A 21,375-nucleotide genomic window follows, 5' to 3' on the forward strand; every position below is an offset into this window, starting at 1 on the left:
CCAGGTTAGTGGTGACAAAGGTTCAATGATACAGTCAAGGCTATCATTCCATCTGTAATGACAAATGGCAGTATCTCCAAGAATTAAATATGACAGTTCCAAGAGCAGTGTCACAAGTTTGCTCAGGACGAAAATTACAGTGCGACCAGAAAGAAGTAAGAAACATATCTATATAAAGCAGGTATTAATTTCTACTTTTAAACAAAATCAATGGATTAGATTCTTTGTATGTGAGTATTTTCTGAAATGAGGCATCTATCACAAGTCTCATGCCTCGTTTAATCCATTGTTTTGGTGTTAGTGAATTCTCATACAGATCTTGGAAGCTTGACAGATACACTGTAGAGAAGTGGCTGCAGCAGAGCAAAGAGGTAAGATGAGAAATGTTTTATTTTAATTCAAACCATCCTCCAAAACTCAATATATATATATATATATATATATATATATATATATATATATATATATATATAGTCCAGGTTCGAATGAATACTTTTGCTTTGTGTGGAAGAGGCTTTGTGTTTCCTTTGTGACAATTTCCCCAAAGTGTGTGTAAATCTTGCACATCATCCTGATTTTTAAGTGAGTGTGTTTGTGAGGTTTTGATCTATGCATCTCACTACTGTTAGTGTCTACACAAAGTCCGTCTAATTGTCTTAGGTGTCATGCTTAGTGGAACTCTTTGTAGGTTCAAGTGACCTTCTACATCTCTTCCCATCACTAGAGGATGCATGCATGCCATATCTTAGATCCTTCTAGTGGCATTGTTGATATTACAGAATGTTATCAAAAGTACAATGAAGTATCTTTTCTAAAGATCATATATAGTACATAACATAATGTCTTCTATCCATATAGTATAGGTCTGAGATTATTTTAATGATGTGAATGTGCTTCCTTTTAAAAATTGGCCTATTTCTCTCTATTATAGTCACTCGGGAATAAGAAAGACCTCAAAAAATTGTGCAGACTTTCCCGAGTGTCCAGAGGTTCAACTTAGTGTCTTCTACTGTTTATTATTGTTGTTGAAGATAAAGAGGAGAAACAAAAAAAAACATGCTATCAAATAGCACATCAAACTTACAGGTCTGAACACCTACCACATGTCTCTGTACATCAAGAGAATCAGGTGACACCTCGGCACCTCACTCATTTCAAATAGGATGACAGTCATCCTCTAGAATATTGAGTACCATAGTTGTGAAAGCCTCTTCCTCTTTTAATCTAGCCCGAGAACTCCCGATGGCACAAATGCTTTAGTATATTTTCTTTCATAGAAAACTATTTTAAAAGATACAGCAGTTTACCCATGAAGAAAATTTTAAAGAAAGAAAAAAAATAAAACAACTGAATACATGTAGTTCTACTATAAACTCTGCTATGTTAAATAAATATATATGAGCACTGGGAACTAAGCCATTCTATGAGGCTGTGTCCAACTAATGCAGCTATGCATCTCTAGTCATTTGTAAGAAGTTTAATGCATGTTATGGAAATACTATAACTATAGCATCCTGGCTTTAAGCTTGGCATAGCACACAAACTTGCACCAAACCGTCCAACAAAGTGAATAACTTTTAATAATAGTCACCTTCTCAATATTGTCATTACATGTTTTCAGTTAGGACATTTGGGCTTCAGCAGGTAACATGCTTTGCTTACTGCCACACCTGATGACCTGAGCTCTCTCTGTAAGAATATAACAGTGTAACGAATGAACCAATTCCCTCTTTTTGTCCTCGAACCCCTAGTGATGAACAGACAGGCCTATTACTCACATGCAAACAAATAAACTCATGCAATACATTTAAGAAATTAGACACCTTTAACATGCTAGAGGTTTTAGAGCTGTTAGGAGACTGCTAACCTAGAATGCACAGCACCTTGAATTGAATTCTCTGCACTACATAAAACTGAATTTAGTGGCACCTACCTAGTATCCCAGAGCTGAGGAACAAGTCTGAAGCCACCCTAAGTGACATGAGACTCTGCCTTCCCACTAATTTCAGAATATTTGATATTTAAGAAGTTCATTTTAAACTGAAATTTTATATTGAAATAAACAGTTGAATGTTAACTACAGGGACAGTGAAGCCAAGGATAATGTGGTAGTTTGAGCAAGAACTGCCCTAGAGGCTCATATTTTTGGAGGCTTGGTCCCTCATTAATGGAACTGTTTGGGAAGTTTAGCCTTGTTGGAAGAAGCATGGACTTGTGGGTGGAGGTGTGTCATTGGGGGTGGGTTTGAGGGTTCAAAAGGCCACTTCAGGCCTTTCTTTCTGCCTGCAACTTATGGATCATACATAAGCTCTCAGGTACTCCTGCAGAGCTATGCCTTCCTATCCGGGGCTCTTCTCCTTGCCACGATAATAACTAGGCCTCTGAAACTGTAGGGCAACTGCCAATTAAGTACTTTATTTTATATGTTGCCTTGGTCATGGTGTCTCTTCACAATAATAGAATAGTAACTAAGACAGATAAAGATTAGCGCTGGATTGCATATCCCTTTATCTAACCAAATCAACATCTTTCTTCTCTCTTTTCAGCATCTGTAAAATGAATATAATGACATTAATACCTGAATTTGGCAAAACTGATAACTTCATAGTGAAAGGTCAATAAACTGGACTTGAAATTACTCTTATCATTTTCCCAATGACGTTTACTTTACATTTTTATTCTTTTTTAAAAAAGTTTGTTTTATTTATAGTAAAGTTGCCTTCTAAAACAAATTGCCCTTAATTCAAATTCCCATGGTTTATAATCCTCATCAATGGGCTACAAAAAAATGTGCTCTGTTGAGCGATATGACTTATGTAACATTTGAGCCTACGGCGATTCCACCAGTCCTATTCATGAAAATAGGGCACATGTATACAGTGAAATTTAAAAACAAAATCTGATTAAAAAGTAAAATTAAGACTACTGAGTATAGTAGATAGAGGTACCCACTATATAGACCTGAAAATTTGAGTTGGATCCCCAGGGCCTATGAAAAAAATTATTCAGTGGTCCGCATCAGTAACTGTGGGGCTGTAGGTTGTGAGAGGAAGCCTGGTAAGGTTGACCTAAGGCTTGAAGCCCTTATGACCCATAAAGGACAGTAGGAGCTTTGCCTGCTCCTGGCACCAGACCCCTATCATGTACCACCGTCTCCTAGAGAGAGAATTGTGGCCATCAGTTATGTAGGGGCAGTGCCCACAAGCCCTTTCTCATATACATGAGGCATCTTAGGCCAAGCCAATAGGAATCACCTGCTCTTTATAACCCGATCCAACCCAATCCAAACTCTTTATAAATCCTATCCAGAATCGCTAACCAGCCCCCTGCTGTCTTGGCTTAGTGCATCCAGTGGAGCATGTAACAGTGGCTGCCAGACCAAGCCAGAAGTTTCTGCAGACAGCCTCCAGTACACAGATTAATGGTAACCACGGTCCCAGAATTTTCCCTTTTAGATGAGTTCTGGGAGACAAAGACAGGAGAGTAGGTCAGAAGCTCCCACATGCCACAAAGTAGCACAAATAACAAGAGAGCCTTTGCCTCAAAGAAAAGGTGGCAGTAGAGAAGATGTGCTGAAGTTGTCCTTCCTGTTGATTGAGAGCTTTCTCTTTGTAACCCAACTCCTCTGCATATCTTTCACCAATACATAAAGCATAGATACTTTAAGGTGAAAGCAATCATCTATTCTTTACATTTCTGTATGCCGTCAACAACACAAATATATATTGTCATAGGTTACATGTGACATAAATACAATAACTATAATATTATATATATATCACATCACTTTATTTTTTAATCTTTATTAACTTGAGGATTTCTTATTTACTTTTTTATCGTTTTGTTTTTTTTATTATTTTTTTTATTAACTTGAGTATTTCTTATATACATTTCAAGTGTTATTCCCTTTCCCGGTTTCCGGGCAAACATCCCCCTCCCCCCTCCCCTTCCTTATGGGTGCCCCCCTCCCAACCCTCCCCCCATTGCCGCCCTCCCCCCATAGTCTAGTTCACTGGGGGTTCAGTCTTAGCAGGACCCAGGGCTTCCCCTTCCACTGGTGCTCTTACTAGGATATTCATTGCTACCTATGGGGTCAGAGTCCAGGGTCAGTCCATGTATAGTCTTTAGGTAGTGGCTTAGTCCCTGGAAGCTCTGGTTGCTTGACATTGTTGTACTTTTGGGGTCTCGAGCCCCTTCAAGCTCTTCCAGTTCTTTCTCTGATTCCTTCAACGAGGGACCTATTCTCAGTTCAGTGGTTTGCTGCTGGCATTCGCATCTGTATTTGCTGTATTCTGGCAGTGTCTCTCAGGAGCGATCTACATCCTGCTCCTGTTGGTCTGCAATTCTTTGCTTCATTCATCTTGTCCAATTGGGTGGCTGTATATGTATGGGCCACCTGTGGGGCAGGCTCTGAATGGGTGTTCCTTCAGTCTCTGTTTTAATCTTTGCCTCTCCCTTCCCAGCCAAGGGTATTCTTTTTCCTCATTTAAAGAAGGAGTGAAGCATTCACATTTTGATCATCCGTCTTGAGTTTCGTTTGTTCTAGGGATATAGGGTAATTCAAGCATTTGGGCTAATAGCCACTTATCAATGAGTGCATACCATGTATGTCTTTCTGTGATTGGGTTAGCTCACTCAGGATGATATTTTCCAGTTCCAACCATTTGCCTACGAATTTCATAAACTCGTTGTTTTTGATAGCTGAGTAATATTCCATTGTGTAGATGTACCACATTTTCTGTATCCATTCCTCTGTTGAAGGGCATCTGGGTTCTTTCCATTTTCTGGCTATTATAAATAAGCCTGCGATGAACATAGTGGAGCACGTGTCTCTTTTATATGTTGAGGCATCTTTTGGGTATATGCCCAAGAGAGGTATAGCTGGATCCTCAGGCAGTTCAATGTCCAATTTTCTGAGGAACCTCCAGACTGATTTCCAGAATGGTTTTACCAGTCTGCAATCCCACCAACAATGGAGGAGTGTTCCTCTTTCTCCACATCCTCGCCAGCATCTGCGGTCACCTGAGTTTTTGATCTTAGCCATTCTCACTGGTGTGAGGTGAAATCTCAGGGTTGTTTTGATTTGCATTTCCCTTATGACTAAAGATGTTGAACATTTCTTTAGGTGTTTTTCAGCCATTCGGAGTTCCTCAACTGTGAATTCTTTGTTTAGCTCTGAACCCATTTTTTAATAGGGTTATTTGTTTCCCTGCGGTCTAACTTCTTGAGTTCTTTGTATATTTTGGATATAAGGCCTCTATCTGTTGTAGGATTGGTAAAGATCTTTTCCCAATCTGTTGGATGCCGTTTTGTCCTAACCACAGTGTCCTTTGCCTTACAGAAGCTTTGCAGTTTTATGAGATCCCATTTGTTGATTCTTGATCTTAGAGCATAAGCCATTGGTGTTTTGTTCAGGAAATTTTTTCCAGTGCCCATGTGTTCCAGATGCTTCCCTAGTTTTTCTTCTATTAGTTTGAGTGTGTCTGGTTTGATGTGGAGGTCCTTGATCCACTTGGACTTAAGCTTTGTACAGGGTGATAAGCATGGATCGATCTGCATTCTTCTATATGTTGCCCTCCAGTTGAACCAGCACCATTTGCTGAAAATGCTATCTTTTTTCCATTGGATGGTTTTGGCTCCTTTGTCAAAAATCAAGTGACCATAGGTGTGTGGGTTCATTTCTGGGTCTTCAATTCTATTCCATTGGTCTATCTGTCTGTCTCTGTACCAATACCATGCAGTTTTTATCACTATTGCTCTGTAATACTGCTTGAGTTCAGGGATAGTGATTCCCCCTGAAGTCCTTTTATTGTTGAGGATAGCTTTAGCTATCCTGGGTTTTTTGTTATTCCAGATGAATTTTCAAATTGTTCTGTCTAACTCTTTGAAGAATTGGATTGGTATTTTGATGGGGATTGCATTGAATCTGTAGATTGCTTTGGGTAAAATGGCCATTTTTACTAAATTAATCCTGCCAATCCATGAGCATGGGAGATCTTTCCATCTTCTGAGGTCTTCTTCAATTTCTTTCCTCAGTGTCTTGAAGTTCTTATTGTACAGATCTTTTACTTGCTTGGTTAAAGTCACACCGAGGTACTTTATATTATTTGGGTGTATTATGAAGGGTGTCTCGTTTCCCTAATTTCTTTCTAGGCTTGTTTCTCTTCTGTATAGAGGAAGGCAACTGATTTGTTTGAGTTAATTTTATACCCAGCCACTTTGCTGAAGTTGTTTATCAGCTTTAGTAGTTCTCTGGTGGAACTTTTGGGATCACTTAAATATACTATCATGTCATCTGCAAATAGTGATATTTTGACCTCTTCTTTTCCGATCTGTATCCCCTTGATCTCCTTTTGTTGTCTGATTGCTCTGGCTAGAACTTCAAGAACTATATTGAATAAGTAGGGAGAGAGTGGGCAGCCTTGTCTAGTCCCTGATTTTAGTGGGATTGCTTCAAGTTTCTCTCCATTTAGTTTAATGTTAGCAACTGGTTTGCTGTATATGGCTTTTACTATGTTTAGGTATGGGCCTTGAATTCCTATTCTTTCCAGGACTTTTATCATGAAGGGGTGTTAAATTTTGTCAAATGCTTTCTCAGCATCTAATGAAATGATCATGTGGTTTTGTTCTTTCAGTTTGTTTATATGATGGATCACGTTGATGGTTTTCCGTATATTAAACCATCTCTGCATGCCTGGGATGAAGCCTACTTGATCATAGTGGATGATTGTTTTGATGTGCTCTTGAATTCGGTTTGCCAGAATTTTATTGAGTATTTTTGCATCGATATTCATAAGGGAAATTGGTCTGAAGTTCTCTTTCCTTTTTGTGTCTTTGTGTGGTTTAGGTATAAGATTAATTGTGGCTTCGTAGAAGGAATTCGGTAGTGCTCCATCTGTTTCAATTTTGTGGAATAGTTTGGATAATATTGGTATGAGGTCTTCTATGAAGGTTTGATAGAATTCTGCACTAAACCCGTCTGGACCTGGGCTCTTTTTGGTTGGGAGACCTTTAATGACTGCTTCTATTTCCTTAGGAGTTATGGGGTTGTTTAACTGGTTTATCTGTTCCTGATTTAACTTCGATACCTGGTATCTGTCTAGGAAATTGTCCATTTCCTGAAGATTTTCTAGTTTTGTTGAATATAGGTTTTTATAGTAAGATCTGATGATTTTTTGAATTTCCTCTGAATCTGTAGTTATGTCTCCCTTTTCATTTTTGATTTTGTTAATTTGGACGCACTCTCTGTGTCCTCACGTTAGTCTGGCTAAGGGTTTATCTATCTTGTTGATTTTCTCAAAGAACCAACTTTTGGTTCTGTTGATTCTTTCTATGGTCCTTTTTGTTTCCACTTGGTTGATTTCAGCTCTGAGTTTGATTATTTCCTGCCTTCTACTCCTCCTGGGTGTATTTGCTTCTTTTTTTGTAGAGCTTTTAGGTGTGCTGTCAAGTTGCTTACATATGCTCTTTCCTGTTTCTTTCTGCAGGCACTCAGAGCTATGAGTTTTCCTCTTAGCACATCTTTCATTGTGTTCCATAAGTTTGGGTATGTTGTATCTTCATTTTCATTAAATTCTAAAAAGTTTTTAATTTCTTTCTTTATTTCTTCCTTGACCAGGTTATCATTGAGTAGAGCATTGTTCAATTTCCACGTATATGTGGGCATTCTTCCCTTATTGTTATTGAAGACCAGTTTTAGGCCGTGGTGGTCCGATAGCACGCATGGGATTATTTCTATCTTTCTGTACCTGTTGAGGCCTGTTTTTTGACTAATTATATGGTCAATTTTGGAGAAAGTACCATGAGGAGCTGAGAAGAAGGTATATCCTTTTGCTTTAGGATAGAATGTTCTATAAATATCCGTTAAGTCCATTTGGCTGATGACTTCTCTTAGTCTGTCGACATCACTGTTTAATTTCTGTTTCCATGATCTGTCCATTGATGAGAGTGGTGTGTTGAAATCTCCCACTATTATTGTGTGAGGTGCAATGTGTGCTTTGAGCTTTAGTAAGGTTTCTTTTACGTATATAGGTGCCCTTGTATTTGGGGCATAGATATTTAGGATTGAGAGTTCATCTTGGTGGATTTTTCCTTTTATGAATATGAAGTGTCCTTCCTTATCTTTTTTGATGACTTTTAGTTGGAAATTGATTTTATTTGATATTAGAATGGCTACTCCAGCTTGCTTCTTCTGACCATTTGCTTGGAAATTTGTTTTCCAGCCTTTCACTCTGAGGTAGTGTCTGTCTTTGTCTCTGAGGTGTGTTTCCTGTAGGCAGCAGAATGCAGGGTCCTCGTTGTGTATCCAGTTTGTTAATCTATGTCTTTTTATTGGGGAGTTGAGGCCATTGATATTGAGAGATATTAAGGAATAGTGATTATTGCTTCCCGTTATATTCATATTTGGATGTGAGGTTATGTTTGTGTGCTTTCATTCTCTTTGTTTTGTTGCCAAGACGATTGTTTCTTGCTTCTTCTAGGGTATAGCTTGCCTCCTTATGTTGGGCTTTACCATTTATTATCCTTTGTAGTGCTGGATTTGTGGAAAGATATTGTGTAAATTTGGTTTTGTCATGGAATGTCTTGGTTTCTCCATCAATGTTAATTGAGAGTTTTGCTGGATACAGTAACCTGGGCTGGCATTTGTGTTCTCTTAGGGTCTGTATGACATCAGTCCAGGATCTTCTGGCCTTCATAGTTTCTGGCGAGAAGTCTGGTGTGATTCTGATAGGTCTCCCTTTATATGTTACTTGACCTTTTTCCCTTACTGCTTTTAATATTCTTTCTTTATTTTGTGCATTTGGTGTTTTGACAATTATGTGACGGGAGGTGTTTCTTTTCTGGTCCAATCTATTTGGAGTTCTGTAGGCTTCTTGTATGTCTATGGGTATCTCTTTTTTTAGGTTAGGGAAGTTTTCTTCTATGATTTTGTTGAAGATATTTACTGGTCCTTTGAGCTGGGATTCTTCACTCTCTTCTATACCTATTATCCTTAGGTTTGATCTTCTCATTGAGTCCTGGATTTCCTGTATGTTTTGGACCAGTAGCTTTTTCCGCTTTACATTATCTTTGACAGTTGAGTCAATGATTTCTATGGAATCTTCTGCTCCTGAGATTCTCTCTTCCATCTCTTGTATTCTGTTGGTGAAGCTTGTATGTACAGCTCCTTGTCTCTTCTTTTGGTTTTCTATATCCAGGGTTGTTTCCATGTGTTCTTTCTTGATTGCTTCTATTTCCATTTTTAATTCCTTCAACTGTTTGATTGTGTTTTCCTGGAATTCTTTCAGGGATTTTTGTGTCTCCTCTCTATGGGCTTCTACTTGTTTATTTATGTTTTCCTGGAATTCTTTCAGGGATTTTTGCGATTCTTTCAGGCATTTTTGCGATTCCTCTCTGTAGGCTTCTACTTGTTCTCTAAGGGAGTTCTTCACGTCTTTCTTGAAGTCCTCCAGCATCATGATCAAAAATGATTTTGGAACTAGATCTTGCTTTTCTGGTGTGTTTGGATATTCCATGTTTGTTTTGATGGGAGAATTGGTCTCTCATGGTGCCATGTAGTCTTGGTTTCTGTTGCTTGGGTTCCTGCGCTTGCCTCTCGCCATCAGATTATCTCTAGTGTTACTTTGTTCTGCTATTTCTGACAGTGGCTAGACTGTCCTATAAGCCTGTGTGTCAGGAGTGCTGTAGACCTGTTTTCCTCTCTTTCAGTCAGTTATGGGGACAGAGTGTTCTGCTTTCCGGCGTGTGGTTTTTCCTCTCTACAGGTCTTCAGCTGTTCCTGTGGGCCTGTGTCTTGAGTTCACCAGGCAGCTTTCTTGCAGCAGAAAAGTTGGTCTTACCTGTGGTCCCGAGGCTCAAGTTCGCTCGTGGGGTGCTACCCACGGGCTCTCTGCAGCGGCAGCAACCAGGAAGACCTGTGCCGCCCCTTCCGGGAGCTTCAGTGCACCAGGGTTCCAGATGGTCTTTGGCCTTTTCCTCTGGCGTCCAAGATGTGTGTGCAGAGAGCAGTCTCTTCTGGTTTCCCAGGCTTGTCTGCCTCTCTGAAGGTTCAGCTCTCCCTCCCACGGGATTTGGGTGCAGAGAACTGTTTATCCGGTCTGTTTCCTTCTGGTTCTGGTGGTGTCTCAGGCACAGGGGTCCTGCCGCTCCTGGGCCCTCCCCCACGGGAGCCCAGAGGCCTTATACAGTTTCCTCTTGGGCCAGGGATGTGGGCAGGGGTGAGCAGTGTGGTGGTCTCTTCCGCTCTGCAGCCTCAGGAGTGCCCACCTGACCAGGCGGTTGGGTCTCTCTCTCACAGGGTCTGGGGGCAGAGAGCTGCTGCAGGCCGGGATCCGCGGGTGTGGGACTTCCGGTAAACTCTTATTTACATTTTAATTGTTATTCCCCTTCCTGGTTTCTGGGCCAACATCCCCCTAACCCCTCCCCCTTCCCTTCTCTATGGATGTTCCCCTCCTCATCCTCCCCCCATTACCGCTCTTCCCCCAACAATCACATTCACTGGGGGTTCAGTCTCGGCAGTACCAAGGGCTTCCCCTTCCACTGGTGCTCTTACTAGGCTATATCATTGCTACCTATGAGGTTGGAGCCCACGGTCAGTCCATGTATAGTCTTTGGGTAGTGGCTTAGTCCCTGGAAGCTCTGGTTGGTTGGCATTGTTGTTCATATGGGGTCTCGAGCCCCTTCAAGCTCTTCCAGTCCTTTCTAAGATTCCTTCAACGGGGGTCCTATTCTCAGTTCAGTGGTTTGCTGCTGGCATTCGCCTTTGTATTTGCTGTATTCTGGCTGTGTCTCTCAGGAGAGATCTACATCCTGTTCCTGTCGGCCTGCACTTCTTTGCTTCATCCATCTTATCTAGTTTGGTGGCTGTATATGTATGAGCCACATGTGGGGCAGGCTCTGAATGGGTGTTCCTTCAGCCTCTGTTCTAAACTTTATAAAATAGACATTTTCATTAAAAATTTCACACTCAGAATAGCATTTGAAGTTCACAAATCAGGAAGACAAAGTATACCTTATAACTAATAAGGCTGAATAATTCGTTTGAATCATAATAGTGACTGAGAAATTTACATCCCAGAGCAGTGTTAAGAGCTTAAAGTGATCAGGTTTTTTGTTTGTTTTTTTGTTTTGTTTGTTTGTTTTTTGTTTTTTGCAGAGCTGAGGACCGAACCCAAGGCCTTGCCTTTGCTAGGCAAACCACTGAGCTAAATCCCCAACCCCATCAGTTTTTCTGAGACAGGAAGAGTCAGTTTCCTCCAGTGATAAGTCCCACGTAGTTTGTCCAACCCCAAATGGCAGTCATGGACCATTTATACATTGGCAACATGAAATGTACTTGGATTTTTTTGTATGTATATGTGTATACATAAATACATGTAATAAAAATCATCATGGATTTTGGAGGGGGACACTGGAAGAGATAAATGGGGAGGAAATAGGCAACTCATAGACGCAGTAACTATCTGTGAGGTTCTCAAAAACAAATTATTCTATCATTCAAAAAAGAACGAAAGAAAAGAAGGAAAGGTGGCAGGCAAGAAGGTAGGAAGGAGGGAGTGAGGAAGGAAAGAAGAAAGGAAGGAAGGAAGGAAGAAAGGGAGGGAGGAAGGGAGGGAGGGAGGAAGGAAAGAAGAAAGGAAGGAAGGAAGGAAGGAAGGAAGGAAGGAAGGAAGAAGAACATGGGTAGTTAAGACACATGAGCCTCTAGAGAGTGAAGTACAATGTGCTATCCCAAAATCATCCCTTGGCTGGCTCCCCAAATGCTCTGGAATCACAAGAACATGGCAGCCACAGATGCACCATTCGCATGCAGTGTCTATTTTGTGTATAACGTTGATCTATCTGAGACATGTCAAGGAGATAAATTTTAACTTTGGGGATTTGTTTATGAAGCAGCCCTTTGTGATCTAGAAAAATCTCTCTGTTGAATACATGACAGGTGCAACTAAATCCCAGATAGAAAACTCCTTTGTTGATTTATATTTTATAAATGAAGAACTGAGACACTACAAAATCATCCCTGATCCTTTATTTAGTAAGTATCTTAATGCTAAGCCATGACATCTAAGTATGAAGACGTTGTTTGCCAAGGCTATCTTCAATAGGTTAGTTTGTTTGCACGGGCACATGAACCCAACAAGTTGTTTTAACTAAAAAGGACCTCTATGTTCAGCTCACTGAACTCTAAGCTTTCTGCCTCAAAAGGAATTTCTCTTCTCTCATCCCACCTGCCTCATAATAGATTATCGCCTCATTTAAAAGTTAGTTCCCATCTAATCTAAATGCTTCATCATTTTAATATGATTGGAATTCATCACTTCAAAGATGTGACACGCATCTCCCCAATTATCAGACAGTCAGCCTTTGGGGTCATGACAACAGATGTGTTCATGAGCTCTTTAAATTTTATTTGTTTGTTTCCTTCATTTATTTTTCACCTCGAAATGGGGGAACAGCCTTAGTTCAAAGGTGTTTCCTGCCACCCCCCCCCCCCGTCTCTCCATACACCCATGTGAAGGAATGAGCATACATCCCTAGACTAAAGAAGCTGCCGTAACTCAAAGCTCAAATTCAGACCCCAGTACTTCTGTTAGTGTCTCTATGTAATATGGAGGCTGAATCAACAATTACTTTGTTAGTTAGCAGGTTCTGTGTGTCAGGATGTAGAAACAAGCTTGTTCAGGCAGTACAGGCTTTCTTTCTCTTCGGTTCGGTCCTGTTGTGGTGAAACTGCTAGGGTTTCCTAGGTCTTCACCTCCTTCTCCTCCTCCTCCTCCTCCTCCTCCTCCTCCTCCTCCTCCTCCTCCTCCTCCTCCTCCTCCTCCTCCTCCTCCCACTTCCCCTCCTCTTCCTCCTCCTCCTTTTCTCCCCTTATTCCTTCCTTTTCTTCTCCCTCCCCCTCTATGTTTCTGTTTTTGTCCCTTCTTCTTCTTCTTCTTCTTCTTCTTCTTCTTCTTCTTCTTCTTCTTCTTCTTCTTCTTCTTCTTCTTCTTCTTCTTCTTCTTCTTCTAAATCTAAACTATCCATGATAGTTTCTTCCTTAGCTTAGCTAGTTGGGTGACCTCAGAGTCACAGAAAACCTGAGTCCCAGAACAATGTTCCAGTGGGTATTGACCTTCATTCCTGACCTGACCTTGGCAGCAACTATAACATCATTTCCAGCTACATTCTCTTATTTTCTTATGTGTCTCCACAAAAATGTAGATTCAACCAAAGGGATGGAGCTCCCTTCTTAAGGAGACAACACCAAAAATGTTGACAATTTCTAGGAAGGGAGAGGTTATTATAGACATCTTTACAAAATAAAATCTGAGTTGTACTTATTCAAAGACCTAACTTCTGTGCTTTAGTCCCTGCCTGCAAAGTGGGAGTAGCATGTAGCACCTTATAGGGGTTTCTCAAGATTTAAAGGAGATAATCCTCATTTTAGGTGTTTAAAACAGCAACAGAATGGCACCCCATAAATTTTAGCTCTTATTAGTGCCTTTGCATCTCAGCATGACTATCACCCCAGCTAGGAAGCCTTTCATATTTTCTCCCTGAGCTTTCACTCCCTCTACAAACTCACCATAGCTGTGAAGTTAGTTGTCTGATAGAACCCTTCAGACTCTACTGTAATGTGTTCATATGTACACATGAGCAGTGTATGGGGAGCAGCTTAGGAGCAAGAATCAAAATGCTTGCCTAGTAATGTAGATTTGCTTCTTTGGGAGGGATCTAGTGTATAGTAATGGCACAAATAGCAGAAAGATGTACAAACTCAGGAGGAGGGTAAAAGTGATGCAGGACAACACAAGTACCCCCCTGTAAGGAAAGACTGTTACCTTAGTAACAGGAGGTGGTAAGACCACATGGCTGTGAGTTGGAAGCTTCAAGTCTTGAGTTCTATGGAACAAATTACATCCTTATGACAGACATCCTCAGTTTAACTGGTATTCCCATCACTGCGATTTAGAGTTGAAAATAGGGATATTTATAAAATTTGCTGGAAGAAAACTACTCTGACTTCGTAAATGAGGAAAACCCACAGCACTCTATTTCTCCTCAAAGAGAAATCAACACTGCGTGTTTCCTAATGCAGTGAGTATCTGTTCTGGGGACTGATAACTCCTTCCAGGGACTGAGGCCCCTTCTACGACTATGAATCTCAGGCCAGTAATACAAAGTTTTAAGTAAGACTTGATTTCTTGCCCTGTGACTAATCATTTAAATTCCATAGAAAAGAAGAAAATCACAGTACATTAAAATTTCAAAAAGCCATTTGGGAATAATACAACCCTAGCATTTTCATCCCCCCCACCCGGGACCCAGAGATATTTAAAATGAATTTGCAGTTGAACTCTAGGAATGTCAGGTCTCAGGAACAACAGACGAAGAGGCTCTAATTAGCCGTGATGAACGCTGATTATAGAGCACGGATATAACAATGATTGCAAAAGGAAAAGAAAAAAAAAAAAAACGAGGTGATGCATCGGTCCTCCATATCAAGTGAGACTGTGTAATTAGAGAAATTTAATCCCAGCAGGCAAATGGATGTATTTGTATTTGTGCCATTTTGTGGCTTTGCAGGCAGAGAGCTGTTCTCGAAATGTACAAAAGGGGCGGAAGTGTATCTATCCCTTGTGCTTTATCTATAATCCATTTGTGATGTTCTTTTCTTGATCATTCCGTGCCTCCTTCCTATTCTTCCCAGAAAAATCCATTTCTCCCTCTATGTTTGGTACTGTTCCCTTATTAGAGTGATCTTTTCAGAACAGCCCCCAATCGTTCAGATTAATAGAAGAGACATGTGCTCACAGGGAAGTGGAGACGCTATTTTTATAGGAAATATGTGCTTTTAAATCTATAATGTCTTGCTCACATTTCCAAAAGAACGAGAAATCAGTGCATGGCACTGAAGCCAGGCACAGTGCTGGTGTACTGAAACTCTGTGAGGCCAGCCAGAGTGTTCTGCCTCATGACTGCATCTCCCAAAGATATCCATCCGTCGCTGTACTTCTGCAGAGGAGTCAGTCTCCTGTTAGGGGGACATGGGTTTCTCTTGAGCAGGAGTCTGTCTCGAAGGTTCACTGTCTTTTGATTTCTTGATGAAGTGATGAATAACATGGGACTTGAACCACATTAAACCATGCACAATAAAAACAAAACAAAACCAAGCAGCTCCCAGCTACGGACAAGAAGTCACTGTTCATTCACTGATTGCTCACAATGCCTGGTTCCTGGGCTTTTATTCATTTATTTAATATTTGCTGCTGTTCTGTGATTAGGTGTTCACATTGGAATCAGGAACAAATGTGAAAATCTGCTTTGACATTACATCCTAAAAGTTATCATTGATGAATTTGGATTGAGCTGCACAGTTTCTCATTATGACAGCTTGTCTCTGTTTGCTCTGGGAACACCATGTAAGTACAGAGAAGCAGCACAAATTGTTAGGGACACACAGCACACTTTGCACATTAGTGTGCTATGCGCCTTCTTTAATATCTCTATGTGATAATTTTTTTAGATTTAACCAATATAATACAAGCATAGTCACTTATATGGAAATCATAGATTGGATTTTATCGTGGTAACATTTAAATCACAAATACTCCTCTGTTGGAAAACAAATTATATTGCATGGGATTTTTGACAAACGTGAAGAAAACACCTCATTGTCACATATGTTTTAATGAAGTTCGGCTATCAGAAGCACTTCCTAATTCCTTTGCGGGTACATATTTATAAGAGAAATTATCATACATCTACTATGCTCTTTACTATAAACTAAAAATTGTTAATAAATTTCTGTTACATGGCAAGCAAAAGACATGGACAAAGCTGACCCTGGATCAAACTGCCAGGCTAGGCTGAGCAGATCTCCAGACCACAGCGGTCCGCAGGAAGAAAAGAGGTGTAAGCGTGTCAGACGCTCTGCTATGATGCAATAATCTGTGAGACTCACTCATTAAATATTGGCACTACTCATGCAGACCAAGGCTTTCCGGGATGACCTGGGCTACATTGTACTCCTTTGGAAATTGCTGGATATTGTGGCTGAGCCCTGCATTGTAATGTGACTGGCAGTGACAAGCTGTGACCAGAGGGGGCGTGAGAAGGTCCTAGAGCTGGGCAGGCATGAGACAAGTAGAATTATAATTTAAGAGTTGACATAAATTGCTATGCAGGAGCTCAGCAATTTAAATACACAATAATCTTCTGTAATAATACACAATTACTCACTTTTCTGGTATCTGCCTGATGGTTAAGCATGAGGTTAAAAACTAAAGTCTTCAGGTTCATCCTAACATCTTGCCAATATCCCCACAGTTTGCTCCAAGAACAATGCACACGTAACAGACAAATGAGGCGAAGCTTACGTAGCAGCTTTGTCGCCTGCTTACTGAACAGAAGGAGCATCCTTCCCACAACTGAGGAGCCTTTCTAGGAGCCAGAATCCCACCAGCTTGATGCTCTGGGTAAGCTGGGAGTCCGCTGTCTTCCCTGAGACCCATTCCCAAAGGAGGCAGACCACGCCCCCACACAGAGGATGTCAGGCAGTACTGAGCTCCGTTTAGAGTGTGAGCAAGAGCAAAATCAGCATATGGTCGCCTCCAAGATAGGACAAACAAGTCTCCGTTTCCGGATCTGTTTATAGAGTGAAGGAATGAGTGGGTGCCTGAATCAGAAACAGAGTGGGGCCAATAAAAGCAGTAAATAAAAAATGGTCACGTCGTCTAAAGGAGTATCACCCTGATTTTGTGAATGTTTCGAATGTTTCTTTCCAAAGCCTGAGCTATGCAGAAAAAGAGCCGAATTCCCCAGCCCCCTTCTTAGCAAACTTCAGGTCTCCTCAAGGTTGCTGCATGATCTTGTCTCTATGAATTCATGGGCTTCAAAGCCCTGTTTGAATAAGGACACATATGTTATTACCACACTATTGTTACAATCTAAGCATTCCAAAAGGAGAAATGAAGCACAAGGAGATTGTGTGCACAAAACCTTTGACCTGAGAGGAAGAAAAAAATCACAATTTAAGCTCAGGGAGTGCCAGCTTCTGAGTGTAAGATCATTTTTGATGGACTCACATTTTTCTACATTTTTATTATTTCAATGTCCTCCTCTGTGGCTTACAGTGTAGTCAGATATCTCTATTCTAGCTATCCTTGGGTAACTGCCCACAGACCATCAAAGGCACCCACCGTTTCATAATTCACTGCCCTGTTTTTGTAGAACATGGTTAAGGTGAGCTGTTACAGACTTGTGCTGCACCAAGTTTTTCCTAGGGAAACATGAACAAATGTCATCACTCCTGGGGATAGACTCAGTAGCAAAAATGATCCCAGAACAATCTAATTTCTGGGGCAACCAATAAGTTTCTTGGGTGTAATTACAGAGCATGAATGAAGGGTTACTCACAGGAACATGGGTGGCTCAAAAAGAATCCACAATGCCAAGTCTTACCCAACATAGTCGATGACCTCCACATAGCTAGATATATGGAGTTCCCCTTTGTTAACCTTCTGGTGTCTATGTAATCTAGCCTGTCCTAAGACATGAGGCTATATAACTGAGGGCAGAATGGGCTGGGAGGTTTATGAAGGAGCAGCTGGAATCTTGGGCGTCTGACCAATGACCATCCTCTTCTGTAAGAGAGTAACACTCAGCAGGCCTGATCTCAAGGGTCTCTTTCAAATTGTCTCCCCCTCACAGATAAATGATGGCTGCCATGCTTGAGATTCGACATTCCAGAATAATCTGCTGCCTTGCCTACCAACGGAACAGGGCGATGCAAAGATAATAGAAAGAAGAAAAATGAATCTTCAAAATGGGAGAAGAAAATGGGAGACTGTCCCAGCGTTGAACTAGAGAAAAGTTGGGGTGACAGGAGCTGTGCCCAACCTAGCACTGACAACTAGTAATGGCAAAGCTGGAAGGAAGAGATAGAAGAAGAAAGTGCATGTCACAGAAAGAGTGAAAGATGTGCCAATGACAGGAATTAAGTTCTGTTTACTGTCTCATCTGTCCCTTAAGGAGCACCAGGGGAAGAAGTAATTTCAAAACTGCATCTTTTGTGCTTACACATCAATTTTGATTTATGGTAGGTACTGGTACTTCAAACATTCCATTTTCTATAACTAGGAAAGATGAAGAAAATAAACTGTTTAAACTAGATTTTGAGCTAAATCCTATTTTGACTTTTCAAATAGACAATAATTTCAGTCAGAGTAAAGGTCTTTGTCAAGACGGGAAAAATTGGGCACTGTATTTAGCTTATCAGGTCCAGAACGAGGATAATTCAAAAGCATAGCTCTCTGAAATTTGACATAGGATACGTCCTGGAAAATATGCTTACTGAAAAGGAAGACATAAACAGGAAAAGCATGTCCTAGTGTGAGCATTTAGATACAGGCACATGCACGCACACACAAACACACACAGACATATACAGGGAGACACACACACATACACACACATACATACACAGACACACACGCACACCCACACACCCACATGCACTCATGCACGCACACACAGACACACAGCATTAGTGTAGAAGGCTTGGGACTGGGCAAGACACCTGCTCCCCTTCAGCTTGAGAGGGGAGAAGTGCCTCTTACCTGTTGCCTGAGGCCTTAAGCTCCCAAAAGACATAGTTGCTATTGATCACGATCCTCTGTCTAGTGCCCGAAAGCTAAAATCTAAGCAATTACTGAGGGTAGGTGAAGAGTTCTGTTTGGGTGAAGGGAGGAAGTTGGCTTGAGATTATTATCCCACAACTCTCAGCTTGACAGAGTTGTAGCCAGCCTGGGTGCCTTTGAAACTGAACATCTAAAGTATTCAGACGAATTTCAGTTTGTAACTCAGCTTCTCTCAGGCAGGTGGGTCCGTTCCCTGCACACTCACTGTAAGTAGCACCCTTCCTTTCTGTCTTCTGCTCTCCCTTCCCCTCTCCCCAGTCACTGATGCGGTACCTTCCCTTCATGCTGGGCACAGCTGTAATTGCACGCTTTGACTCACGCAGACACGAATGAGCATTCCTTTGCCCCGTTCTGATTTTATTTTGACTTCTTCCTACAAACCCAGAACAGGCTGCCTCCTGCCTCTAGAAGGAAACCCAGGCATGTCCTCATTTACTTTGCTTATAGCTCTTGTGATAAGTGTGCTTCTGGGGAAGGTGGATTCATTCACAAAGGCAATCTGCAGAAAATCAAACCATTTCCTGAAGTCCCAAATATATGACACATCTGTGTATGTAACTGTGAACTCCATAGGCTCACATGACGTCTGTTAAAAAGCTGCATTTTCAGGATCTTTACATTCTGGAGTGTTATTTTACCATCTAGGCTCGTGGCATTGCTGGCAAGAACTCAGCTGCACGCACATTGTCTCTTGTGCATAATCACTCATGATTTATTACCTAAACAAATAAAAATAAATGTGCTTTTGCAGGACTGATGGTCTCGTGGTTAAGAGCACTTGTTGCTCTTGCAGAGGGCTTGAGTGTGGTTCCTAGAGCACACAATAGGCGACTCATAAGAGCTTGTAACTGTGACTGCAGGGGATCTTCTGGCTTCTGTGAGCACCTACATTCATGTGCCTGTACTCACACACATGCACATTTAAAAAAAAATCTAGAAAACACTGTTTCTTCCTGTGACTATTTCTTTAGAGTCTCATGTTGTTAGACCTTCTTCCTGTATCTGTTTCATCTTTCTACATCTTCAGATATTTCTTGCGTTTTTTCCCTCAAGCTGGCTTTTGTTAGTGTAACTTTCTGAAAGTGTGTTCTTCATCTTACCAAAGGACTTGGTAAGTCAGTTTGAGTCCAGTCCTCTTTCTCCTTGTAAGTTGTTTTGAATGATAATCACAAAGAAAAGAAAACGTCCTGATTTGGATACTATTCCATGGGCCCCAAGTGCTTTAGCGTTGTCTTCATTTCCCCCCCACCCCCACCCCCACCCCTGTTGTGTCTATGAATAGCCTTTATTGTGGTTTCTTGACTGATTGTCTTGTCTTAAAATGTGTTCTTATCTTATTACGTTCACTCTTGGTTCAGTGTTAGTAGTTTTTCCTCTGCTGTCACATCATGTCTAAAGCCCTTTATTTGTTTTACCTGGTTTTTCATTGGTTTGTGTACAAGAGGTATTTGTTGAAAACCAAATCTGAGATTAATCTGTTGGATTATAGCTTGCAGCCAAGTTCCAAGAAAAATGACAATATACAGGGTGTAAAAAGGGAAGTGAAACTTGTTATTCTATATCAGTTTTCTGTGGGGGCTAGTTGTTGCTCTTGTTGTTGCTGTTACTGTTGTTGCTGTGACAACTTGATATAATCTAGGGTCATATGAGAAGAAAGACACCTCAACTGAAAAAACAGGTTGATCCAATTGGTCTGTAGGGGCATTTTATTGATTAATGGGTGATATGGGAAGGCACAGTTTACTGGTGCCAGCCCTTTGAAAGTGCTGCTGGGTTAGATAAAAAGTAAATAGAGCAAGCTATGAAAAGAAAGACACTAAGCAGAGCTTCTCCACGACTTCTCCAAGCAGAGCTTCTTCATGCAGTTCCTGCTCCAGATTCCTGCCTTGAGCTCCTGCCCTAACTTCCCTTCATGAGGGACTGTATAACCTATAAGCCAAATGTACCTTCCTCTGCTAATGCTGTTCTTGGTCAGTGTTTAATATTCATTTTTTATCTTAAATATCAGACTACCATTACAATTGCAATGCCTGTGAGAGAAAATATATCACTGTTAGTGCAAACAAAGTTTCATGAGAGTGAAGAAGTTCATAATACTGTTCTGTGAAGATTTTAATTACAGTTTTTCCCTCTTATTTTATTTTGAGAGTAAACTGATGGTCACCATTCAGAGTGATCTGATACAAAGTGTGAACCACACACTGATTAAGAGTCTGTGACTGTCCTGAACGACATAAAGAAATAGGGGTTGATATGAATTCAATTTGTTTCTTAATACCTCATTAATTTAATTTTAATTTTAATTTTACTTCCTTGAAACCTAACCTCCCAGAGAATATTGCTACCACTACCATTTAGGTATCAAAAATCCCCTTGTAACAAAACAAATACAATAAAAGTGGATCTTCAATCTGATAGATGATAGCATAAAATAAAGAGATTAAATCTCTATTGCTTAACTTGAAAAACATATGCAGAAGGAGGGGACATTGTTCACAACTGAAATCTCCTAATTAGTCTTCAGAGTGTTTTTAGTCTATTCAAAGTATCAGTTCTCACCCTGAGGCTTATGACCTCTGGGGGTTTACATATCAAATATCCTGCATATCAAGTATTTATATTATGATTCATAATGGTAGCAAAATAGTATTATTTCAGTTACAAAATAACAACATAGTTTCATAAATTTATG

At 40.7% G+C, this 21,375-nt stretch overlaps 1 protein-coding gene and 1 long non-coding RNA gene across 12 annotated transcripts in view; one reads left to right on the forward strand and one right to left on the reverse strand.

The window, feature by feature from the left end:
- Positions 1-21,375, reverse strand: part of Egfem1 (EGF-like and EMI domain containing 1) — a 651,262-nt gene that overhangs the window by 223,013 nt on the left and 406,874 nt on the right.
- LOC134485895 (uncharacterized) lies at positions 201-18,155 on the forward strand. The gene is made up of 4 exons (XR_010064221.1): positions 201-371; positions 15,805-15,897; positions 16,312-16,460; positions 17,695-18,155. It is a non-coding gene; the product is annotated as an uncharacterized LOC134485895 (long non-coding RNA).

This window comes from Rattus norvegicus, chromosome 2 (assembly GCF_036323735.1).
Source record: "Rattus norvegicus strain BN/NHsdMcwi chromosome 2, GRCr8, whole genome shotgun sequence".
Lineage (NCBI taxonomy): Eukaryota > Metazoa > Chordata > Mammalia > Rodentia > Muridae > Rattus > Rattus norvegicus.